The 27,595-nt window shown below is 44.6% G+C and overlaps 1 long non-coding RNA gene across 3 annotated transcripts in view; it reads right to left on the bottom strand.

The window, feature by feature from the left end:
• LOC147029785 (uncharacterized) overlaps positions 1-27,595 on the bottom strand; it is a 110,582-nt gene that overhangs the window by 36,599 nt on the left and 46,388 nt on the right. Inside the window, exon 1 of one of the 3 annotated variants that reach the window (XR_015056084.1) lies at positions 27,134-27,187. The exons of 1 other annotated variant lie outside the window; for it this stretch is intronic. This is a non-coding gene — a long non-coding RNA (uncharacterized LOC147029785). One more of the 3 variants, XR_015056085.1, reaches the window with a different exon arrangement.

Below are 27,595 nucleotides of genomic sequence, written 5' to 3'. Positions count from 1 at the left end.
TGGGACACTCTTCCAGAAAATGTTCTGCAGTTTGGGGCTCTCCACAATCACAGCTTGCTGTGTCAGCCAGAATATATATATATATATATATATATATATATATATATATATATATATATATATATATATATATATACACATCTTCTTCTTTTGGCTGCTCCCATTAGGGGTCACCACAGCGGATCATCCGTATAATCTGCATAGTGATTTGGCACATGTTTTACGCCGGATGCCCTTCCTGACGCAACCCTGGTCGCCTCTTACGACACAGGGATATGATACACCTATTTTAACCAGGGTATACACCGGCCCAGTATACTGGTACTCATTTCGCTGACCTCGGAAGGATGACAGGCTGAGTCAACTCCCTGGTGTATTAATTCAGTGGCCCAACGGGGCTTGAACTCAGGACCTTTTGGATCCCAAGCCGCTGCCCTAACCACTGCGCCAACACCAGGCTATATATATATATATATATATATATATATATATATATATATATATATATATATATATATATATATATATATATATATATATATATATATATATATATATATATATATACACACACACACACAAGTATTAAAGCATCCAATACCTGTACGCAATCTGTTGAGGTGGCACCACTCCTTTCTTGGAAGGCTGCAGCCAGCTGGAGAGGTGGAAATGGGCAGCAGATGCTGCAGTCTGCCATCAGGTTACATCCTTTTCCACTATAAGAGAAGCAACTGTTGTCTACTGTCTGAGTTGTCAGCCTCGATGTAAGACTGAGCTGCCCTGCTGAAGGGTTTCCAGCTCTTGAGTCGTTGAGTTTGCAGTGGTTCATGCATCTTGGTGTGGAGAAAATGAACTTCAGTCAGAAGCTTTAAGTGCAACATGTCTGGATGCTGCTTCTCGCCTTCGGTGGTGAGGCGAGATGCCAGCAAGGACAGGTAGGTAGTGGGTACGTGTCGGTCTGAGGCAACCATTGACGACTCTTTGGGCAGAATTGAACTGGACATCCACTTTCCTTGTGTGCATGCTTCTACCCCAAGCACCAACACAGTACTCTGCTGGAGCATGCACCAATGGCAGTGTTGTGGAGCATAAGGTTATGAAATCTGCTCCCCAGTCATGGCCTGCTAATTTCCTAAGCAGGTTGACCCTCGCTGCCGTTTTTCCAGCAAAATCATCAGCATTGTTGAAGAAAGTATGGGCCCTGTCCAACTTAAAGCCAGTGTAGGTCGGTGTATGCCTGGTGTTGGCTTAATGGTTAGGGTGGTGGGCTTTGGATCCAAACATCCTGAGTTCAAATCCCGCTCAACTGTTGAATTAATACCAGGTGGGGTTAACTCGTCCTGTCATCCTTCCGAGATCGGCAAAATGAGTGCCAGCATGCTGGTGTACTGTGTCTGAGTGGCAATCTGTCCAGGATTGTGCCCAATAGCCAAGGAGACTGCTTACGCAGCACCAATGCTCTGCAGAGAGTATGGTCCCAATCTCCTCTCCTCCTCCTAGGTCAGTGTGTTGGTAAAAGTAATTGGAGTACCATTCAAACAAACTTGTAGTTGTCTGTTGGTGTCCTTATTGCTCAGGTGAAAAGCTGAGGAAGTGATCTTCTGCACAGTAATATGAAGTTGCCATTGATGGTAATAGGTGTGTATTGTGAAATATCATGCAACAAGGCCTGCTCTGTGGCCTGAAAAGTGTCCCATGTCTTCAGGATGGCTAAGTCATCTGCATAGGCCAGTTTCATACCAGAAGTGTGTGGGCAAGTCAACTCTATAGAGGTTGAAAAGTGCTGGTGCAAGAGCAGACACTTGGGGGGCACCATTCTCAAAGATCCTAGTCAGGCTGGGTAGTTCATTTATCATCACCCTAACACAGCGGTTGGAGATGATCACATTGATGACTATATTTTTTCATACATCTGTCTTGAAGAACATTATATAGCTTGAGAAGCAGGCCGCTGTGCCATATCATGTCATAGGCAGATGAGAGATCAACATGAGTGCACCACATTTCTTGTTGGCCTGAAAAGCATCCTCAATATGCTCTGTGACAGCCAGCACCTAATCTTCTGAGCTCCTCTGTTTCCTGAATCCTGCTTGTTCATTTGGGAGAACTTGCTCAAGCAGTGGCTCTACCCTGTTCAGGATGACTCTTTCAAACAATTTGAAGGGAACCGACAGGGTGGAGATCGGGTGGTAGCTTTTTGGGTCGTTTTTCTGCTTGTTGGGCTTTGGGATAGCTCCAACATTAACTCTGTTCCAAACCAGTGGGGCTCGAGCTATTGCTAGGCAGTGTGACAAGAAGCTCCTCAACCAGTGTATAAGAAGAGAGCTGTTGAGAACAGCTGAATGGATTTCAATCAAATTTGGTACAAGTACAGCATTTACGAGTATAATGATGTAATAAAGTGGACGGAGGCATATCGGTTGACATCGCGACATCAAAGAGTGCTGTTCTAATTTTTAATTTATTTCTTGTAGTTGTTGGGTTACAGAGGTACCTCCAGTGTCAGAATTTTTTTCTCAGAAAAAAATCAGCACGCCCAAATCTTGGCGTGCAAATGAAATTACAGCAGTAATTCCTGTGCTTGTGGTTTGCATGCATGCAAACTCATCTCTCGTTCTGACGATCCTGCATAGATTATTTCTGGCTCAAGACTGGGTTCTGTCTCACAGACTGCAGCTTAAGCTGGAAGTAGCTGTTACGTCGCAGGTCTACAAGAGCTCCGCATGGTTGTTGTTGTTGTGGTTCTTGTTGGGAGCCTATGTTTGAAATGTGCATCCATTGGTCGGACAGCTTCTGGACCCCATCCACAATTTTCGCTTCACTCCACCGACTATGGCACACAGATGAAATTATATGGCCGCCATCTTGTTTTTCTGGTGGGCCGAAGACATCAGGCGTGTAGGCCTCTGCTGATTATACACTGCCCGGGTTTTTTGCGTCAGATTTCCATTGGCATTGTTTGGGTCGAGTGTTACTATGAGGGTCCCCGAAAAATCGAATGATATGTTGAATAAAAATTATTAGCAAGATGTAATCAAGACCATCAGCATGCATAAATGCCTCCCTAAAATTTTATGCAATTTTTGAACAGCCCCATATTGGGGTGAAACATCTGTGAACGTGTGATGAATCGGTTCATTCTGATGTAACCGTGGGAGAGGCTGACATTGATGAGAGGTGTTGAGTTAAAATTTGAATAGTGCATTAAATGTGTGTTTAACAATCGAGTGCTGTTCATCTTTTTAGAGTATGTACTTTAAATGCGCATTTCCCAATTGGCCCATGACCGGATTTTGTCACAGGTTGTGACCATATTGTGGTCATTCTTATTGAACTGTAAATTCTTATTACCCAACTGCAAAAATCGTTGTAAACGATATGATGGAAGTCTAAATAGGGTGGATTTGTGGTAGGTGCCCTCTATTGGAAAGAAGCCTTGCAGCATTTGCTGGTGTGAGACAAGGGTTATGTTGATGAACTGATAGATTCAATTAATGTGGTGTTGATATTGCACAGGTTGGAAGGGCCAAACTCCTATGTCAAAATTTATTGTGCATCCTTGTGAATTATTACCAAAGTGAAAAGGAAATACTGTACATGCACGTCTCGATGGCAGTTTTGCCAAAAGATCGTTTAAACTAATTTTATTTTTGCTCCAGAGGGCGACAAACGAAAGCACAAAAACACACTGACTGGACTGTTTGGGGGGGAGGTATGGGGGGGAGGTATCGATAGGAGTATTGAAAGTTAAAGCAATTTTTACATTTGTAACGAATTGTATTTAAAGCTCACAGAAACATGAAATACAAAGACACAGGGAGTCAATTGGCCAAGGAACACTTACCCATTTCCATCCACCCACCTCCTCCCCACTATTACAAGTTGACCATGAGTAAGAGGAGCTGTGGTTCAACATCACAGCAATGTATGTTGATCAAGACCAAAAATTCCATCACATCAAAAACAAGACTTTAACCCTGGCCCATCAATGAGTCACTATCAATGGTATAACATTAAAAGGTTCTCTACACTGAAGCTGAAGATTGCCAAAAAAGAATTTGTCATGATAGAAAAAACCGCAGGTTGGTCGGTGGTCTTTCTGTCTTCTACCGACTCCTCTCCAGCCTTGCCCCCCCTGCTCTCTCTGCGATTTGTCCCCACCACATTTCCACAGGGCGCTCAAGGTCCGCCAACAACCCCCTTCTGGTAAAACTACCAAAATCACGAATCACTGCTCATCTTCACTCTTTCATTCCTCTTTTTTCCCGCCTTTGGAATAAACTTCCTCACTCTATTCTTTCCCATTCTTCCCTCCAGGCTTTCAAAACAGCTGTTCACCACCACCTCTTATCTTCCCCCATCCAAATCCTCGATCTTTTCTACCCCCGATAATCCACCCAAGCCCACTTCCTTCATTTCTCCTGCTTTCCTTCCTGAAAGTCCCTGAAATGTCCATCTTCTCTTCGCCATGTTCCCCGTCCCATCCCCATCCCTCTCCCTTCCACAGTTCACCTAATGTGTCTGTTCCCCACTGTTTTGTCCCTTCCACTCCCGCCCCTCTTGTCTCATGCCTCCTTGCTGTGAGTTGTGTGTTTGCTCTCATACGAGCCTCGACCAAGGTATACAAAAAAAAAAATAAAAAAAATGAGCACTTAGATGTTTTTCAGTTGCAAAAATTGTCTATAGTAATGCTTTTTCCGAGGTAGCATTTTCATGCACGTCCCAAGCTGCCATGAGGGCATTACGTCGTTCATGAAGGGTAGACTGCAGGCATCATGTATCGATGAGACCAGACAGGGCAGGCAATTTGTCCCCTCCACAAAGGTCATTGGAAAGGCATTGATGTTTTTACTGACAATTCGATAGTGACATGGTTCACTAGCTCGGTTTACAGAAGCATATAAACTAAGTCATTAAAACAGCTTCCTTTGGTCATACTTGTCAATAAAGATATCTTGTTGAACACACAAACCCATATCGGTGGCTCTGTCATTTCACATGTGTCTCTCCTGGATTCTGATGCTCTCAATGTTATTGGCATCTCCTGTGATGAGGTAAGAGCTCAAAGCATATTGTTCTTCCATCGCAGAAAGGTGGTAGCCTCTTATTTTTGTTGTCTTTCATACGGTCTCACTTCCTCTGTTCTCTTAACCATAGTTATCTTAACCTCTGTTCTCACTAGCTCATATAGGAGACACTCATTCTTCCCATAACCACAATCTGGTCAAACCCCCAAAATATAAGGTTTCTGCACACCTCCACAACTTTGTTCCTCTTTTGTTCCATTTGTGGAACTGCCTTCCTGAGATGGTTAAATCGCAGTTTCCTTTCAAGGGTTTAAGTTAAGATGTGCCACCACGTCATGCCATCCCCCACGGCACAACCTGCAATCTTTGCCACACCCATAAACCCAACCTTTTTACTGTCTTTCTTCTTATAAAAGTGCAAAAATAAAGCCCCTCACGATTTTGTGGCGAACTAGTATGGATAAATTGGTTTTCTTCATGCAGCAGCAAGTGGAGGTGTGAAACACAATTCAGGAAAATCCCAGTTCTTCACTGGTATATTATATATATATACATATATATATATATACATACATATATATATATATATATATATATATACATATACATATATACATATATATATATATATATATATATATATATATATATATATATATATATATATATATATATATATATATATATATATATATATATATATATATACATATATATATATATATATACATATATATATATACACATATATATACATACATACATATATATATATATATATATATACACATATATATACATACATATATATATATATATATATATATATACATATATATACATACATATATATACACATATATATACATACATACATACATACATACATACATACATATATATATATATATATATATATATATATATATATATATATATATATATATATATATATATATATATATATATATATATTGTTACAGTTGTGGAAATTTGCAGATCACCATTCAGGTTCTCGGAAGATCAGTTATGTCGATAAGTGTGTGTCCAGAGAGATTTCCCCACCGATGTCGAACGGGAATTTATTCGTGAGCCCGGCTGTGAACCTTTGAGGTAGTGTTATTCTTTCCTATCGTTATTTTGAACAACATCTCCTCACCACCTTCGCTACAACCAACAACATCTCATCACCTCAACCAACAACCTCCAACATCTCCTGACCACCTTCGCCACAACCGCCATCTCCTCACCACCTTAACCACAACGAACAAAATCTCCTCACTTTCATCTCCACAAACGCCGCCATCTTTTCGCCAGCAACGACATCCATAGACGAACGGCATCTCCACCGACAGACGCGGAGACTCCCTCATTGGGGAGAGGGCTGGTGATTTCTAACACGCCCGCTTTCTCCGCATTTGACGGCAAGGTCGGATCAGAATGACAAAAGGGGCAGAGCCAGCGGGGGGTGAAGGGTCAGAGGTGAAAGACCAAACACCCCCCCCCCAAACCCAATAAAAGGCGGGGCTGAGACCCCGGGAATTGAGTTCGGCTGGAGTCTGGGTTCGTAGTCCAGTCAGTCTGGGTTCGTGGTTGAGTTCATTCGGAGTGGAGCTCGGAGTGGAATTCGGGGTTGAGGTCAGAGTGGAGCCTGGAGTCCAGCCAAGCTTGCAGTGCCGTGCAGAATTGTGGGTCAGGGGAGGGCAGCCAGAGAGAATTCGCCAGCCAGCGGCATTACGGTCTGAACGACGCTGAGGAGTGAGCGGGCTCTTAAGAGAGCATCAACTCTAAAAGAGCAAGGCCCGTTCGCTCTTCTGAGGCGTCGTCGGCTAGGCCCGATCGACCAGGCCGCACGGCTAGGCCTGGACCAACCGAGCTGCCAATACACCAGCTGCCGTGTTTACGACGAAACACACCGAGGGTCGCAGAACCAGGGCCCAGCGAGTCACCACGAGGGTGACAGGTAACCTGCACAGTCTCGTGGAGCTCCTTCGGTCTTCACGGCTCCGCGGAACATTAAAGGCCTACGGGCCCTGTTCTCTCTTTTCTTTCCTGGGGTTTTTGCATGGAAATCTGTGGCACCTTGTCCTATAAGTAGAACTGTTAAGTGCCTGTACATTACGTAATAGAACAGCTGTAGGTCTTTTTGCTTGTGTCTTATCCCTAACCCCTATTCATTGTATACGTGCTTGTATATGTGCATGTATAAATAAATGTCATTGTTTGAATATACACCTGCTCATTCCGTCCCTTCCTCCATTGAGCTGCCGTAATTGCGTCCGGAATAATAGCTGGTTTTTAATAGCCGATAAGATAGTCGAGTCCGACGGGGCTTGGCGATAATAAACCGCTCGGTAATCGCAAACGGTGCGAGCTGCTTAAAGCGGATTGTGTCCGTATGGGTCCCATCGAGGTGTAAATCCCCGGCATTTCTGTCTGTGCGAATAATTAGGTAAATCGACAATTTGGCGATCAACCCTGTCGCGCGTGGACAGAAGAGTTGGCTGATTTACGGTGTGGTTAAAAACACACCCGTAGTTGGATTTCGGCGTTGATCCGAAAGCTGCGACTGGATTGCTACAGTCGGTGGGCGTGCAGCCGCAATTAGCTAAAAGCGTTCGCCCACACGCCTTAGTGGTGAGAATCCACAACACTGCTGTCAAGGAGTGGGATTCCAATCCATCCTCCTCCAAACTAAATTAACGGGAACCGGATCAAGGGTGTGTAGAGCGACCTTCCGTTCCCATTAAATGACGAGCGTACAAATTTTTTTATTCCGATACGCAAAATGGCAGCTCAAGGCGAGTGGGGGCAGGGAGAAATATTTTTTAATGTAGAATCCATGGCCCAGGACGGTTCATTGTATTATAATAGCACCACGAATCATCATCAGTGGGAGCGGCCTGTGCAGGAACTTTACCGGCAACCAAAAACGGAGTCGCAAAATGGCAGCACAGCCGCACCTCAGCGTGGCATGAGACGTGAGTGGGTGGCTATTAATAGCACAACGAGCCGCACGGCAAGGAGAAAGCACTCCCACCCACCGGTTCAAGCCATGACGGCAATTTGGATGCGATGAGGGGCAAAATGGATGCAAGTATGCAGGCATTCAGGAGCGATATGCGAACACTGGGGGGCAAAACGCAGAGCATGGGGCTGAATCTCCAGGCAGGGCAAGAGGCATCAAAGAGGGAAAATTGGAGGAAGCAAAAGGCAAAATGGCGAAGGATATCGGCACGATATGAGAGGAGGTGAACGAATTGAAAGGGAGTGTAAAAGGTGTGTGGTCTGCGATGGAGGTGGGCAAGAAGGATGTGACAGGCGAAATAATGATGGTCGGACAGGGGGTGAAAGAAATAAAAATAAAAATAAACCAATGTCACCCACAGGGTGACCCGTATCTTGCCAAAAGGTGACCACGTGTGACTTCTTTAAGGTCACACTGAGGTGAACAGAGCTGCTATCCACCAGGAGCGACTCCTTGAGGAATATCTGCCTACGAGAGATTCCGATGAGAATCATTCTACAGAGTAACCATGAAAAATATGCGTTTGCCTCATAACGTCACCAAATGATGTCATAATGTCTCAAGCTTGACATATCTAGAAAGCACTCATCGAGGTGTTCAATTTGAGGTACTACACGATATGGTTCCTAAAACTTGAAAATTTGACCTTGGGGTCAAATATGATTGACCTGAGGCGCTAACCATGAAGGTCAAGGCCAATCGCTACCAAAAATTAATCAGCTGAGCGCCATACCATGAACTATATTCCCATGAAGTTTGAAGACGATCCGATCAAAATTACTCAAAAAATAAGGGTTTCGTCGACTCCCCTGATTTGCGACAAAGTGACCTTGACCTTCAAAATTTTATGCGCTGAAAGGGACCTCTATAGGCCTCTGATATGCGGTTACAAAAATTTCCAATGATAACTGTGCTCTGCAGAATTTTTTATACGTGATTACAGACAAACAAAAAAAAAACATACAAGCTGACTAACATATCTTGCAAAAACTTCGTTTTGGCAAGATAAAAAGAAAGACAAGATTAATTAAAAAAGAAAGCAAGGTTGAAGTATGCGGAAATAGTGAAGGAACAACGAATGAAACAGGAAAAGGAGATCGGCTAATTGAAGGAAACCATGAGATTGGAGAAGGAAAAACATGAGAAACAGTGGGAGAGAAAACAAAAACGATATGAATTTGAAATTAACCAACTCGAGGAGAGAGCAAAGTTAGAGTCCACAGAGATGGAAAATCTCTGGAAAGATAACGAACAACTAAGGGGGCTCAGGGAGGAAGAATGACTCAAATGGGAAGGAAAATGGAGCCAGAAAGAAACTGAGGTAATGAATGAGGCGACGGAATTAACAGAGACACGGGATATAGAGGGTGAATTAAAAGAAACTAAAGACACACACACACACACACACACACACACACACACACACACACACACACACACACACACACACACACACACACACACACACACACGGAGTTAGCGAGGGACAATGAGGGTGAGCTGGCAGAATGTTTGGTGGCCCAGTGCAAGCAGCAGGATAGCCTCCTTCAGGAACGAGGGGAGGGAATATGCCCCCTTGAGGCGGATCGTGACGAGGTGAGTCCGGTCGAGCTTTGTGAGTTAGAGGGGGAGAGTGCTGTGAACGGGAACACGCGGAGCTTGGGGGGTATGGAGGCCCCGGGAGCGTTTGTGGTAGTGCGAATCCCCAGTGTGATTGTTCCGGTGTGTGTGTTTACGAGTGTGGCGAAATGCGTGTGGAAACGCACGAATAGCGTGGGTGAAAGGCTGTGTGTAAGAAAAACCGCGTGTGTAAGAGCGCGGTATGAAAGGGAGATGACGGTCGGTATGCAGGAACATGCAACCGCATGCCCGAGTGAGAGCGTCATGGTAAGGTGTCTAAGCGTTATGGTACGCGGAAGTGCGTGTGTTGAATGGCGACGAAGACGGTGCCAGCCGAGGGACAAGTGCCGTGTCGCGGCCGTAGCCGTTTTGATAACCATGCCGGATTCGCACAGCAGCACATGCAGGGTCCGTGCCGTGCTTCGCACGAGGCCGCCACGTGCGCGCCTGCGCGAGTGAAATCCGGTCCGGAAACGCACGCGGTGAATGTAAGCCGATCCCGTGGATGGACAGAAGCTAGGCTGGATAGATGAATTTGGATCGGATGGGTTCTCCAGGCGAGCGTGCGTGTAAAGCTCCATGAGCAGAGCACATGTGCTCGCGTGGGGAACCCCTCAAAACGCGAGGCTTGCTTGGGATGCACAGGGTGATGCCGTGGCTGCATGGTTGGAATCCGGTAGAAGGAAAATCATTGCCGGATGTTACCGTCTGAGAAGGGACAAGGTGTGCGAAGCGCGAACAGCTGCCATGACGTCACGCAAAAAAAAGAGCGTGGGTTTGTGAATTGCCACGCTGGTGCGCAGAAAGAAAAAAAAAAAAAGGAGAGAAAAGCAAGCCTCGCCACTTCGAGTAAACAAGATTCCCTAGGCAGGGGGTAGAAGGCCCCCTTGCTTAGGGCAGGGGTACAGAACTAGTTAGGGGGATGGGTTAGAGATAGTTAGACTGGCTTCATGGGGCAGGGACAAGTCCTCATGGGGCCCATGGAATGGTTGGTTAGAGGGATTTCAGTTTAGATTTAGGATGGGAAATGGATTTTTGGATTTGAGGACAGAGACAGACATTGCATGACTGTGTAGTGGGGACGTAGCTCAGCTACGTAGAGTTAAAAGGAACGTGCATGAGAATAAGGGATGACGAGGGAGCACGAGTTAGTTGAGGGATTTAGTGAAGAAGAATGGCGGAGTTCAGCGATGGAATGAAATGAATGGAAACATGTTGAGTGAGTGAGGGCCAGCAGGCCTGTGTGTATGGAGCAAATCTGGTATGCATGGTGCCACGAGTGATTGGGGGGAGGAGTGATTCCTACCCAAGGGACCCCGGGGTCAGAGTAATGTTAGTTAGTGGGTTAGTCAAATTGACAAAATGGAGGTCGTTTTGCTGTTGGTGCGAATGTAGGCTCGAAACCCGTTTGGAGGGGTGCAGGAGTCCTGTTGAAGGGCTGGGAGCGTGGCTGCGAACGGTAAGTATCGCTTCGTGGCCACCCCGGGCACTGGGCTAGTCAGCCGCGGTAGGCCAAGGGCCCAAGAGGGGCCGGGATAGCGTAGTGGGCATGGGTGGGCCCGCATGATGTGGGGCCCGTGGTGCCAATAGCCACGTGGGCAGTGTTGTGGGCACGGGCACCCGGGGAAAGGGGCCCATGGCGCCAGCCTGCCATGTGAGCATCGAGGGGGAGTAGCCAGGGAGGGCACTCCCCAAATTTTAGGGAGCTGGTAGGCTCGGAGACAGTCGCAGGGCCCGGGGGTGCCATCGTTGGAGAATCGGCAGAGGGTAGTTCCTGCCAAGGGAGACACGCGTCCCAGCCATGAGACCGTGCGAGGGCACGAGGGAAAATTTGAGGGCAAGGCCCAAATTTGAAAGGACACCAACACAGGCGACGGGAATCTTGGTTGGTAGAACCAATAGTTTAAGTGACAGGCGCTTTTGGAAAGCCCCGGGGTAGTTAAAGGTTAATGAATATTAGGGTAGTTAAGGAGATGTACCCCTCCGCACCATCCATCCCTTAGTTCTCGGATGTAGGCCACTGGATCCACTTTGGGTTAGATCGCTGAGATCTGAGGAGGCCATTCTGAGGCTTAGTTGGGCCTCAAGACAGGATGCTGGCTCTCCCTTATTCCCCTACAGGAAGGGAACATAGGGGTTGGGAGTAGGCTAGGTGACACAATAGGTTAGCCGGACAGAGACAATAATGGGGGTGAGGGAGACCATTTATAGCTGGATTATAGAAGGAAATAATAATAATAAAAAAAATAATAATAAGATGGGGCTAAATTTGGTTTTGCAAACTAACGGAGTGGGTATGGACACAGACAGGCAAAGGCGATAGGTTGGGAGGGAGACAGTAGGGTAGGTCTGAGCCTGCCTTCAGACCGGCCGGCACCACCGCACTCCCTCCACGAACGAGACAAGAGGCCGGCCAGCTTCACCTGCCGGCCTGTTTTTGCTACAGCGGCCTGTTCCGGCCTTGCCATGCCTTGTCTGCCTGCCTCTGCCTTGACCTCATGCCTGCTAGCCCTTCTTTGCATTTGCCCCAGTGTCCATCCATCACCATGTGCCCCAGGATAATCGTGCAAGTTGCGCGGACTGCCCTGCAGGCAGCCCTGCTGACCATTGTGTTTGCTTGTGTCGGTGCCCATCCAGTATTCTGCAGGGAGTGCCCTGCAGGCAGCCGCACACGGGGACCGCATTGGTGCAGCCCATGCACCCTTTGTGTTCATACCTGCATTTGTTTCATGAGCCAGACACTGAATTTGGGCAGCCTGGCTCCTTGCTTCAAGAATGGCCTGTGGGATGGCATATGGCATGCCGGGTTGGGGTAAGTTACCTCCAGCAGCTGAAGCCATGAAAAGGTTCTGTGACAGACAATGGGGCCTTTTGAATAGGCCCCTAAGACATCCGACCTTCAGCTGCGGAGCGCTCACGCTAATATACTGACGAACTTTGCCATGCCCTTTTCCCCCACAGAGTCCATCAGTCCTGGGCCATGGTTAGTGTAAATTTGTAAGTTAAGGAAAATAGTACATGAGTTTGCTCCCCATGCATGTTTGTCATAGCACCGGCAATTGTAGTTAAGTCATCTGTATGAGTGAGTTTGTTTATTAGTTACTCAGCCCATAGGTTATTTACTTTTGGGACACGGATACACCAAATGTCGCACTCAGGGATCTGAAGGTAAATCGTACTAGGGGAAACTTACACATGAAGGCACACGAAAATTTAACGACTCGGGACGAGTCTGTAAAAAGGGGAGGGGGTAGTGATACGGTTGTGGAAATTCACAGATCACCATTCAGGTTCTCCGAAGATCAGTTATGTCGATAAGTGTGTGTCCAGATAGATTTCCCCACCGATGTCTAACGGGATTTATTCGTGAGCCGGGCTGTGAACCTTTGAGGTAGTGTTATTCTTTCCTATCGTTATTTTGAACATCTCCTCACCACATTCGCCACAACCAACATCTCCTCACCACTTTAACAACGAACAACAGCTCCTCACCTTTATCTCCACAAACGCTGCCATCTTTTTTGCCAGCAACGACAACCATAGACGAACGGCATCTCCGCCGACAGACGCGGGGACTCCCTCGGGGCGAGGGCCGGTGATTTCCACCATGTCCGCTTTCTCCGCATTTGACGGCAAGATCGGATCAGAATGACAAAACTGGCGGAGCCAGTGGGGGGTGAAGGGTCAGAGGTGAAAGACCAAACACCCCCCCACCCCCTGGACCCAATAAAAGGCGGGGCTGTGGCCCTGGGAGTTGAGTTCGTCTGGAGTCTGGGTTCGTGGACCAGTCAGTCTGGGTTCGTGGTTGAGTTCGTTCGGAGTGGAGCTCAGAGTGGAAGTCGGGGTTGAGGTCGGAGTGGAGCCTGGAGTTCAGCCAAGCCTGCAGTGCCATGCAGAATTGTGGGTCGGGGGAGGCAGCCGGAGAGAAGTCGCCAGCCAGTGGCATAATGGTCCGAACGACGCTGAGGAGAGAGCGGACTCAAAAGAGAGCATCAACTCTAAAAGAGCAAGGCCCGTTCGCTCCTCTGAGGCCGCTAAGTGCCACGTCGGCTCGGCCTGATCGACCACAATCTTTCCTAGGAAAACCACATCTTCAAGCTGCCCCCAAAGCCAGTCGCCAACTGTGCATCCCACGTAGTGCAACATCCTTCCTTGGCACACCTGAGCTTCTAACCACTTACAAATCTTTCATCCACAGTCTGATGGAGTATTGCTCTCCCCTCTTAGGTGGTGCACCTGCCTCCCACCTAACTCATCTTCATGCTGTGGAAACCAAGGCTTTTAGGATCATTGGTATCTTCCTCAATGAAAATGATTTCTAATTGCTTGTCAAGACAGCCATTCCTTATCAAACGTTTCGTGGGAGTGCTTCATTGAATGCTTAAGGCACTTGGTGAGTGCACTACAATATTCGCACTGCTACTGAATGCTGTTTATCGATTGACTTCAGGAAAGTTCAGGGGCCACTGACCTGCATTGGCCCTACTTTGCCATGCAGTGCATCAGACGGTAGCTGGATCACTGGAAATGTGCAATTAAATTTTACACCACGTTTCCCCTTTTTGTACGATCTTCTTTGATTATATGACCCATAACTTCGGCATCGATAAATACATATAAAAATAACAAAAATTAAACGTTTCGTTTTAAAAAAAAGTTTTTTTTCAACATTTAAGTTGGAATGCTTGGTTAAGCCACTTGATGCCCACTCTTCAAGCTTCGATGGCGATACTTCAGTTCAATACCAGTTGGTATGGCAAAATGAATGATATGATTACAATGAGTAAAATTATTTTCAGTTGTGACAAAGCAATGAATCGCCACATAAAGGCAGGATAGCCAAGAGGTAAGCATGCTTGCTTGAAACTATCTCACCTGCGTTTGAATCCTGACCCAGCTATAAACTGACATCCCGGTGTTTCACAGACAGGGTGATTCATCACTGTGTGTGCCATCTCTCGGATGGAAAATAAACTGGGTGACACATCTGCCGGAATTCACTGGCTCTCCTCTCCCCTCCACTCTCTCACCCCTCCCCCTATCCCTCTCTCCCTCCACTCATCCTCTCTTCCACCCCCTATTACTCTGTCCACCCCTCTTCCTCTCTCCCTCCCCCTCTTCCTCTCTCCCTCTCTCCCACCCCTCTTACTCTCTCTCTCCCTTCTTCCTCTCTCCCTCTCTCCCCCCCACCACGTTCCCTCTCTCCTCCACCCGTACACCTCTATCCCCTCCCTTTCACCTATCCCCTTTCTCTCCCCTCGCCCCTTCACCCCTCTGCTTCTGTCAATATATATCTATCTATCTCTATCTCTATCTCTATCTCTATCTCTATCTCTCTCTCTCTCTCTCTCTCTCTCTCTCTCTCTCTCTCTCTCTCTCTCTCTCTCTCTCTCTCTCTCTCTCTCTCTCTCTCTCTCTCTCTCTCTCTCTCTCTCTCTCTCTCTCTCTCTCTCTCTCTCTCTCTCTCTCTATCTCTATCTCTATCTCTATCTCTATCTCTATCTCTATCTCTATCTCTATCTCTATCTCTATCTCTCTCTCTCTCTCTTTTTTTCTTTCTCCCCCCCCACCCACCCCGGTGGCCAGTCGCTTTGTGTGTAAGTGTCATGGTGGCGTGTGTTAAATCTGTGTTGTCACCTTGTGCTCTCTTGTCTACCTTACCCAGCTGTGCAGCGTTTTCTCCCCACCCCCCCACCCCTCCTCTTGTGCCCCCATTTCCCGAGTTAGAGAGCGGGAGGTGAAATGAATGAGAGAGAAAGGCCTTCGGTGAATTAGGCTTTAATTTGCTTGATTGAAGCCATCTCTACAAACACAAACAAAACGGTACATCAACAATCGACTACAGCGAAGTATAATAATAATTAACCAGCAAACACACAGAGCTAGGTTCACTCTCAACTCTCACCGTTTAAGCCTCAGTAGACTACAATGCCAGTCAACGACAAGAACCGAGGGACCATGCCTTTAGTCAAAGCAGTTTTCCAGCTACATCTCCACAAGCAAGTCACACATCACGAAGTGCGGCTTTGTCTTCTTCTTATTTAATTTCACCACAGGAGAGAAGAGCATTTACGCCGGTATTCGGTACGTTCCTTGTGCTTTGGGCGGTGCCCGTGCCGATGTACTGTTGTGCATTATTAGTTTATCGCGTTTATTTATTTATTTACTTATTTTGTATTCATTATACCTTTTCCTTTCGTTTAAATTATACTTGTTTTCTCACGACCCGTCAAAGTTTGAATGGTGTTCGTCGATATACTTTTATACATCTGGTCATTGAAGAGTCATGGCGGGTGAATGTTCGCGGTACGCTTAGTTTGAAGCGCTAACAAGGAAACATGGATTTGTTTGTATTCCTCCGTCGGAGGTCGACATGGAGAAGTTAATTGTTGGTGTAGGTGAGATTATCGGGATTGAGAATGTTCAGGCGGTTTCCCATATGAACAAAAAGATTGTTTTTTTTCATTTCTCAAGTGCCGATGGTTGCTGAAGTCGTCAAGCGTGGACTTTTCTTTGATCACGATATTTATGTTCCTTTTTCCCCTCTGGATACTCCCGCAAAAGAGTTGTGATTTCAAATTTACCACCTTTTGTTAAATGTGATCAGATTGTAACCCAGTTAAAACGATACGGTACGGTTGTATCCCCATTAACAATGATTCCGTTCCGTAGTCGGAATGATAATTTTAAACACATTATGTCGTTTCGTCGGATTGTTTATATGATTTTGCCGCCAGGTGTTTCAGGGTTTCAGGCAATCCTTCCCTTTAAAATCGAGGGACATTCTGAAATGGGATATGTGAACACAGAAACCCTTGTGTGTTATAGTTGTGGTGAATTCGGCCATGTTAAAAGATCGTGCCCCAAATACATGCCAAATCAAACTGCAAATGAAGGCTCCTCATCCCAACAACTCCCTGTCCCAGATAATGCTCCCATTACAGAAGCAGAAGCTTGCCATGAAGCACCTGCTTCTGCTCCTATAAATAAAAGCAAAAAAGATTTCTTTCCCCTTCTCAAAGCACCACTGAGCCCAGATCGAAAATCCTCGTTGCTTCCGCAGCTCCTCGCTCCTTCGCACAGGTGGTTGTGGGGACTTGCCCTGCAACACAGGCCCGATGTGCTTCGGTTTCACCAGTTGGTTCCTCTTCTGAACCACTTGGTACTCTGAAATGTCTTATAACGTGAATGTTACCCTCCCCCCTCCACCTCTTTCTTCCCTTCCTCCTCCTCCTTCTTCCCTTTGCTCTTCTCTCCCTCCCCCTCCTCTTGTCAACCCTGTCTCTTCTTCTTCCTCCTTCCCTGCTCCTCTCCTCCCTCCTCCACCTCCCCACCCTGGTTTGCAACCTCCAACTATTACTACCAGTCCCCCCCCAGACTGGACTTACCGCCTCCATACTCTCTGAGTCATCTCAGCCTTGTAGTGCTCCCGTTAAAGATAGCGACATTGCCATCACTATCGTTAATGACACATCCAAGGATGTAACCACTGAGAGTGTTCCTCTTACATCTTTAGTTCCTCCTCCTCAATTAATCATGGAGATTGAGCAAATGGGCGAAGGCCCTGAGGAAATTGAGGACTATAATTCAGATGGTTGCTCCTCTCTGACGTCGAGTGCTTTTGGCGAGGAGCTCCCCCCAGATAGTGGTCTCGATGATACTTTAATCTCTATTTCCGATATCTTAGACTTTAAAAAAATATATTTGTAAGAAGCGAGTAGATCTAAATTATTTTTTCCCCAACTTGCATGCATGCCTATGTCCAGAAAGCACAAATTAATAATTGTTAAGAACCCGGAAGCTGCTGCCATTTCCAGCGCTTCTTGTAAGAGACTGAAAAAATATATTATTAAAGCAAGGAAGCACTTGATTGCATAAAAACTTCTTGATTACGATTATAGCAAGTTTAAATATAAACAGAGGACGTAATCCTTTACGTAAAGTCCAAACGATGCAGCTAATTAATAATGTAAAGGTAGATATTCTTCTTTTACCATAAACTCGGGCGACTGCGAGTTGCATGGCACACTGGAGGTTGAAGTTGAAAGGAACTTGGGTTTTTTAGTAACACGGCCTCTGTGCGTGCCGGAATTGATTTTTATATTTCTCCACATATTCCCATCTCCTCTCTTGTTTTTAAAGAAATTGTTGCTGGATATTTAGCTGTAATTGATTTTATATATAACCACCAGCGGATTTTAATTGTCAATGTTTATGCCCCAAGTGACAGTGCAGTCAGATCAGCTTTCTTCACTGATTCCTTCACTTTTCTTTATCATCTCACTCCCGATACCCTATTGTGTTAAGGTGGTGATTTCAATTGTACATTAGATCCAGTTAGAGATCGGAACAGCCCTGAACCTCACCCAGATAGTGCTAGGCCTTTGTCCACTCTCTTGTTACAACATGATCTTAGTGATGTTTGGTGACTACAGCATGGAAACGTCCAACAATTTACTTGGTGTCGTTGCTTGTTAAATAACATGTCGCTTGTAAGGCTTGATAAATTTTACATTAGTCTCTCTTTTTTAAACCGTGTAAGTTTTACTGACATCACTCCCTCTGGCTTTTCTGATCATTTTTAATTAAAATGCATCTTTCTTTTCCTAGTCCTCAGAGGAATACTTCTCATTGGTCTTTTAACACCTCTCTTTTAAATGATTCCTTTTTAAAATCATCTTTTAAAAATTTTTGGCTTCGAATTCCAGAATCACAGAACGATTTTACCAATCTTTGTCAATGGTGGGGGTTATATAAAAGCACAAATCCGAGTCTTCTGTCAGCAATATAGGAATAACTTCACTAATGTAAAGCAAGCAAGGATAGGTATTTTAAAGAAATAAATCCTCATTTTACAAGATAGCATGATTAATATTGATAAGGATGTACGATGCCAGCGGCTTTTGACAAACAAGCCCTATTGAATTGTTTAATTAGAGAAGATGCTCTCGGAGTGCTAACCCGACTTAGAATGAAAGGTCTGTCGACTTCAGAAAATTGCTGTAAAGACTTTTTTTAACTTTGAGAAAAACTACAAAGTCTAATCGTTAACTGTTAAGCTTACGTTAAAGTGATGGTCAAATTATTCAAGACAATGTTCAGTTGAAGTGTTTTATTCGGGATTTTTATAAGAATGTTTTTCCCACAAAGAAATGTAATGAACGAGCAATGTCTGATTTTACCCAAAATCTACCACAATTGGAAGAATCGCAACAACACTCTTTAGAACAATATTTTAATAGCTCTTAATGACCTTCATAATCATAAAGCACCTGGCTTTGATGGTTTACCTGTTGAATTTTATAAAACATTTTGGGATTTGCTTGGACAAACACTTTTAGATGTTTTTAAGTTTGGTTTACAAGATGGTTTGTTACCTTTAATTTGTCGCATGCAGTCGTGTGCCTTATCCCAAAGAAAGGAGATCTCCAGACCTTGCAGAATTGGAGGCCTATTTCTCTGCTTTGTGCGGATCACAAAATCTTTTCCAAGGCCCTTGTAAATCATGTAAAGCCTTTTCTTAGCTTTTTTCATTCATTTTGATCAATCTTTTTGTATTCCAAACCAGTCTATTCATCATAATATTTTTTTAATTCAGGACTTGTGGGATGTCTGTGCTCTTCAAAAGCAGAATGCTGGCGTGTTTTTACCTCACCAAGAGAAAGCTTTCGATTCCATTAGCCATGAATATGTATTTTACACCTGAAAGCAGTTTGGTTTTGAGGCAACTTTTATAACCCATGTCTCATTGTTGTATAATCATGTTTTTAGCATCATTAAAGTTAATAATAGCCTGTGTGCACCATTGATGGTTGGAAGAGGAGTCCGTCAAGGGTGTCCGTTATTGGGCATTCTCAACTCCCTCTGTATTAAACCGCTCCAAATTCGCCTTCGTGCTCGTCTACCAGGCTTTCCTGTGATGCCAACTGAAAGGCCAATTGTTATCTCAGCATATGCTGATGATGTGTGTGTCATGGTGTGTAACAGTGATGATGTCACCATGTTATGAAATGACTTGGAAATGTTCTCTCCGGCTTGCACAACTACAATAAATTGGAGCAAATGTAATGTTCTATGGATTGGCCATACACCGGCTGTTGGTTTGCCTCATCTTCCCAGAAACTTGCAGTGGGAGAAGGAAGGCATCCGCTATCTAGGTCTAGGAAGCCCGGCTAACTAGCTCACTAGCTAAGTCTATCTAGCATCCGCTATCTATGTATAGGTACCCCGAATGTTGGTTTGCTTCATCTTCCCAGAAACTTGCAGTGGGAGAAGGAAGGCAGCCGCTCTTGGCACACCAGCTTTTATGGCTAAGAACTGGTTAAATGGAATTAACAAATTTGATAATAGACTCGAGAAGTGGAGAGGAATATTACTTACCTTGTCGCACAGAGGTTATGCCCTCATGATCAATAACCTGTTGGCTTCCTTGTGGCACAAAATGATTGCCCTACACCTTCCTGAAGCACTGCTGCTGACAATCCAGAAACATCTGCTTGATTTTTTTCTGGGGTGGCAAACATTGGGTCAAGCCTGAAGTCCTTCGCCATCCATTGGCAGATGGTGGCCATGGTCTTATTGACATTCTCAGCCGACTGATGGCCTTTCGAGTCGCCACTGTACACCGCTTTTTTTTTTCTGCATCAATGCCATGGCACCCCACTGCTAACCATTTACTGAAAATGGCTGGCGTGCTTGACTTCAATCAGGAACTTTTTCTCATGGACTTTCAACATGTGGACATCTCTCCATTGCCTTTGATTTTCCAACACCTGTTGCAAGCCTGGCTGCCTCTTGTAGTGCACCAAGATATGGCTCACTACAACATCAACAACTTTCTCGACGAGCCTATCTTCTACAATGCACTTTTTCCGAACATACCTCGATCACGTGCTTACATACAATGCTTCATAAACTCCGGTATATGTCTCATATGAGAACTGCAGAACGAGAACAAAACATGGCACCCAGTTGGGCATATTGTGACTACCGTTGGAATGCGCTCCTTAAGAACTGTTTCCCAGCTCGTCGAGGAAGTTCTGCGTACCTCTAGAAGTTTGGGACTCCATTTTAATACCACCAACGCTGTCCCTGCAATCCATTACCCCTTCTTTCCGCAGTTGTGTATAACATCAGTAGCATTAACAGAAACTGTGATCCTGTCTTCCTCTCCACTTCCTAGTGTTGCTAAAAAGTGCCTGTACCACCTTTGTGTCACTATATGGCATCCTAATGTGTGCAAAGATAGTTTTGGATTCCAATGGAAGAGGACGTTGCCTCTGGGGTCCCCCCTGTGCCCACAATGGGCTGCCATGTATGTCCCACCAATTGTAAAACGGACTGGTGATATCTCTTGGAGAATTGTATATACTAGTGCATGCCCGTAGATGCGTGGCCGTACGTGCAAACCCTCCCCCCCCCGCAAAAAAACTCAAACCGCGTGCCAGAAACAACAACCACACAAGCCGTTCCTTCGCTTTCATGTGCCCGTACGTGCGTGGCTGTACGTGCAATATATATATATATATATATATATATATATATATATATATATATATATATATATATATATATGTAGAAACAACCACACAGGCCATTCCTTCGCTCTCGCGTGGCCGTACCTGCCCATACATACAAAAAAAAGTAAAAAAAAAACTTTCAAACCACGTGCCAGAAACAACAACCACACAGGCCATTCCTTCGCTCTCGCATGCCCATATGTGCGTGGCCGTACATGCAAAAAAAAAAAAAAAAAACTCTCAAACAACCACACAGGCCATTCCTTCGCTCTCATAAATGACGACTGGATTGGGGCATTGTGTTTATCTATAAATGCGGATAAGAAATCGAGAAATTATTAGAATACACAGTCATCACTATCCAAAAGTAGTGCGTGCCCGTACGGAATGTTCACATCATTCAACAAATTATCGCTTGCATTGAAGTAATAACTGCTGTGATACTTACACACACATAGTTAATTAAAGTCAAGTTTACCTCCCTGTCTTTGCTTGCCATGACATTCGCTGCCATTTACCATTGGCACTCCTACCCCACGGTAACTAAGGCACCGATCGATCCCCATCGGAACCAACACGGCACGTGACGTCATCGTCGGCCGGCCGTGCACCGGCCTACGCAGCCACGCCCACGCAGCAACATGTCCTGTGATTGGTAACTAAATGGCCATAACTTGGGAAGCACTTGTCTGATTAATATCAAACCTTGAAAAGGCACATCCTCAGGTCCCCAGAAATATATCTAGCAAGTTTCAATTAGATCAGACCAGCGGTTGTCGAGAAACAGCGGTCACAGACACACACACAGAGATTGCTGGAATTATAGATAGATGATTTTACCGACAAATGTTTTATTACATCATTTTAACGATTTAAATTCTGTTTCGTGCCCCTTTTGTATGGCCTCTGAAGATTTATATCATGCCTATGTTGACTGTGCAAGACTGACCCCACTTTTTACCTTTTTATCACAATTGTGCTGTCACATGAAAATTGTATTTTCTTTACGTACTTTTATTTTTGGATTGCCGTTAAATTCCAAAAGTCATGTTGAATCTGCTCTCGCCAATTTTATAACAGCTGAAGGGAAATTAACAATCTATAAAACAAGGAAAGATAAATTTCTTGCAAATCCTGATGCTGATTACAATGTTTTAACTGTTTTTAAGGCCCTTGCCCTGGTCAGATTAGTGCAGAATTTTATTTTCACCAAAATATTAATAATCTTGAAAGGTTTAAGCAGAAATGATGTCACAGGAATGCTTTGTGTAAAGTAGACCACAATGATCTTATCATTCATTTTTGCTATGCACTTGACCTTTTTATTATGTCTTGTTTTGTATATTTATGTGTAACTGTGTATTTTCTATGCTTGTATAAATAAAGGTATACAAAAGTCAAAAGTCTCTCTCTCTCTCCCCCACTATACTCACTCTCTCCCCCATACCTCTCCCTTTCTCGACCACACCTATCCCTCTTCTCCCTCCACCCCTATCCTTTCCCCCACTCTCCCTATCTCTATCACATCTAGCTCCGTCCCCCTCAACCTGATCACACTCTCTCTCCATCCCCCTATTCCTCTCTCTCTGTCCCTCCCTCCCCCTACCCCCTCTCTCCCCCCAATCTCTCCCTCTTCCTATCCCCCTGTCTCTTTCTCCCCCATCCCCCTGTCTCTCACTCCCTCTATCTCTCCCTACCCTTCTCCCCCTCTGTCTGTCCCTCCCTATCCTCCTCTCTCTTCCTCCTCCTATCCCTATCTCCCTCTCTCTCCCCCTATCACCCTGTCTCTCCCTACCCTCTCTCTCTCTCTCTCCCCCTCCCTCCCACTATCCCTCTCTCTCTCTCTCTCTCTCCCTCTCCTTATCCCCCTCTCTCTCTCCCACTACCCCCTCTCTCTCTACCCATATCCCTCTCTGCCTCTCCCTTCCCCTCCCCCATCCCTCCCTCTCCATCCCCCTATTCCTCTCTCTCTCGCTCTGTCCATCCCTCCCCTATCCCCCCTCTCTCTCCCCCCAATCCGCCTACCTCTACCCAATCCTCCTCCCTCTACCTCCCCCTAATAAGGCCTTAATTATCTTCAAAATGGGTGTTTTAATTAATCCAAACACCCAATTTTCACTCGTATCATGCACACCCTTGGAGTTGCCTATCCCTCTCTCCCTCTTTCCCTCCCCTACCACCCCCTCTCTTGGTCTCTCCTTCTCTCCCCTGCACCACTCTCTCTTTCCCTCTCTCTCTCCCTCCCCCTATCCTGAGGGGAGGGGAAGGCAGTGTAAGGGGAAGAGAGGCAGCTTAAGGGCAAATGAAGGAAGTGTGAGGAGAGGAAAGGTAATGAAAGGGGAGGGTAGGCAGCATACCAGGGCATAACTGGGGCGATGAAATGCACTCAAACAGCAACATTTTATTTTTAACTGCCGTGTTCGATGTAAAACTGGGAGGGAGCATTTAAAAACTAAAACCCATGTTTATCTACCTGACCAGCGCCTGCCTGCATGCATGCATGAACCATCTCATACACACTCCTCCAACCTGCTCGCATGCAGGCATGCACAAAACCCCACCTCGTCCGACCTCCATGTGTACTGTTCACGTCCCTCTTTGTTTTCAGCCACTGCCGACTATTAATACATTGCAGAAACTATACAAGTGCATTTATATTCATATTTTATCATGAAAACAAATCACACAAAATGTGAAAAAGAAACCTGCATATCTCATTGTTGGAAAAAAGGACCCCCTGTCAACTCTATTGTCATGCATTGTAAAATCAGGTCAGAGAGCATGCCCAGCAGGCACACAACATTGTTGCAACGTCGTATGCCGGTTCTATCCTGACGTCAGAATTGGGTCAGTGGGAAGTTGTTTTTGCAACACCCATGACGTCAGATTTCAACGTTGTCACAATGTTGAAATCTGATGTTGTTGCAGCATCATGCTCTGGTTGTACCTGATGTCAGAATTGGGTCAGTGGGAAGTTGTATTTGCAACACCCATGACGTCAGATTTCAACGTTGTGACAACGTTGAAATCTGACGTTGTTGCAGCGTCGTGTTCTGGTTGTACCTGACGTCAGAATTGGGTCAGTGGGAAGTTGTATTTGCAACACCCATGACGTCAGATTTCAACGTTGTCACAACATTGAAGCATGACGTTATTTTTCAACTTTATCACAACGTTCATGAAATGGAGTTTTTGTTTTTACCCTTTTCTTTGCACGCCAAACTTAAGCCTGGTCCATCTCATGGTTTTTATTGGTCTGGGCCGGTGTACACCCCGGTTAAAATAGATGTACCATATCCCTGTGTTGTAAGAGGCGACCAGGGTTGCCTCAGGAAGGGCATCCGGCGTAAAACATGTGCCAAATCACTATGCGGATCATACAGATGATCCGCTGTGGCGACCCCGAATGGGAGCAGCCGAAAGAAGAAGAAGGTATGAATTATGAGAAGACGAAGAACCACATACTAATTTTGCTATACAACATAATAGTTGACATTCAATAGGTATAAATTCAGCAATGACTGGTAAAAGAGTACAATATGGGTACTGATCATATAAATTCAAAAGGATCATAAAAACTTTTACTTCCTACTTGGGAAGTCAAACACCTTTCTGATAGAATTTCTCCATGATATATACAATTTAGAAATATTATTACTTATGTCCCACAGTGGGCATCAATAGAATGAGGTGCAAAAAGACTTAAACAGATGATACTTGACATTATATGAACAGTGCATAAAATTATATAAAACTGAATTACAATCAGGTAAATCAATGAGACCAAATCTATATCTATGTGTGTTTATTCATACAAAGAAAAAATAAAAATCTAACATCATTAAGTATGAAAACACAATTTTGAATGCATCTCACATAAATAATTCCAAAGCACAAAAAAATTAATTTGTTGGGTGTTTTCAATCTTAATTTCACAATAAAATAAAATAACTTCATTATGCATAAAAGTCCATGTAAATATTTTCACAATGTAAACTTAGGCTGGGTTTCCAACATACAACATTACAATTAACTATGCTGCAAATTCTTAATAATCAAGGACATGGACGGCTGGCACAGCGTGTTGCTGTTACTCATTATTACTACATTAGTACGTGTCCGTACGTGCAAAAAAAAAAAACTTTCAAACAAACACACAGGCCATTCCTTCGCTCTCGTAAATGACGACTGGATTGGGGCATTGTGTTTATCTATAAATGCGCATAAGAAAGAGAAATTATGAGAATACAGTAAGTCATCACTATCCGGAAGTCCGAACGTTGGAACCTGTAATGGGGAATGCGGTTGAGGATCTCTTCCCCATCGGCCACGCCTACGCAGTTGGTTTGGTAAATAAATGACCATAACTTGGGAAGTACTTGTCCAATTAATATCAAACCTTGCAAAGGCACATCTACAGGACCCCAGCAATATAGCTGGCAAGTTTCAATTAGATCGGATCAGTGGTTGGCGAGAAACAGTGGTCACACACACACACACACACACACACACACACACACACACACACACACACACACACACACACACACACACACACACACACACACACACACACACACACACACACACACACACACACACACACACACACACACACACACACACACACACACACACACACGAGGGCTTGTTCCTGCGCGCACCTCCACACCGATCAGGGGCATATTTCAAATGTTGTGATATGGCAGTGTCCACATCTGCCTCTGTTGCTGTTGGCTGACTGGTCATGGTACTGTCTGAAAAATAATAAGAATTTCCACTTCGTATATATTTGGCTTTATGATCATCAAACAAGACTTGCAATGTGAATTACACTCAAGTCATGCACATTATAAACTGTCATTTAGCAGAATCCATTTCCTCTGACAACTTTATAAAAAATTCAGGTTCTGGAAAGGTCTCTTCCCATTCTTTCCACACAAATTGTATGTGGACATCATAGCATTGGACATTCACCCATATTTTAGAAAATAACAACAATTTAGTACACCAGTGTTCATACATTCTTTATAATATAAAGTTATTTTCATGTCTTTTGATAAACATTTTACCAAAGGAAAACAATTGTGCACCGAAAAACTTGAACAACTCCCCAAGTGACAAACTACCACAATGAAGGCTTCATTGTTACAAGCGGCAGTTTGTCGGCGGCCAAAGGGTTAATTTTTTTTTATGATAAAACCACTTTTTTCGGCGAACAATAACTGACAATTGTTTTCCTTTTGCCTTTGGTTCGGCCTAACTCGTTAAAAGAGGACATAAAAAATAATATATTATAAAAAATAATATTAATTGAGGTTTTTTTAAGGGCAGTGGAACTATAAATTTGTTACATTGTGGTACAATGCGGTAATTCGTCGGACCCGAACGGCCGAAGCATTATCCACACCAGAAATATATTTTAAAAGGTTCTGAACCAATTAAACTTGTCCAAAGTAATTTTTACAGAGTTCCCTTTATTTACCACAGAGCGGTGTTTTTTTTTTCACCAGACCCACGGAAAAATGAATTCATTATTTACCGTCGATTTCTCCACACGATCAGGGCCAAATCAGCGACAGCGAAACGAGATAAACGAACGATGAAATCGGGTGTTGGAGGATTCGATCATCAGATTCCATTCCCGAGTCCAACGCTCGAACCACGATCGAGGGCCCCGAAGGGCCCGGGAGAGTTTACATTGAATGTAACGATATAGATTCCATCACACCGGTAACAGGAACACATCATGGATTCTGTGATCTTTAAAACGTCCAGAAACAAAAGCTAAGACATAAAATCGATTTATAATATTATACTTACCAAAAATGATCACGGCGGAAGATAATTTTAACTATAAAAGCGGAAGTCTTCTATAGATTAAAACGGATTGTGTGTCACACTCAGAAATAGCTGAAAATTCACAAGTTTAACCAAACCTTGCAAATGGCGGCTCGTGATGCGGAAATAGCAATTAGCCAATCAGATCTCTCCTCCGGTGAAAGACAAACACAACCACACACGTCACGAGGTGGAAAGCGATCACCATGGCAACACACGAGGTGGAAAAGCGATCACCATGGCAACACACGAGGCAGAAAAAATAGTTTTAGATCATCGCGGCGCGCTGTGGCTGTACCCCGTCGTGATCTGGTTGTACAACCAAGCGGCCGATTCCCGACGTCGTGAGTCTTTCATACTGACGTCGTGTGCCTGCTGGGAAATTGAACCTGGGTTGTGTATAGACAACAGACCGCTGGCTTGATTGCTCCCAAAAAATGTTTCCTTGCTGTTAAGAAATATATAACTTACCATTTTTGAGCTCTTTCAACCAGCGCAAGAATAAAAGGTTCTTTTTTTTATTGTATTATTCAATAATTGCAGTCTTCCTGGGGTGTGTT

The sequence above is a fragment of the Eptatretus burgeri genome, chromosome 3, assembly GCF_056783735.1.
Source record: "Eptatretus burgeri isolate ZD-2024b chromosome 3, Ebu_testis_v1, whole genome shotgun sequence".
Taxonomy (NCBI): domain Eukaryota; kingdom Metazoa; phylum Chordata; class Myxini; order Myxiniformes; family Myxinidae; genus Eptatretus; species Eptatretus burgeri.
This window is presented reverse-complemented; position numbering and strand designations above follow the sequence as displayed.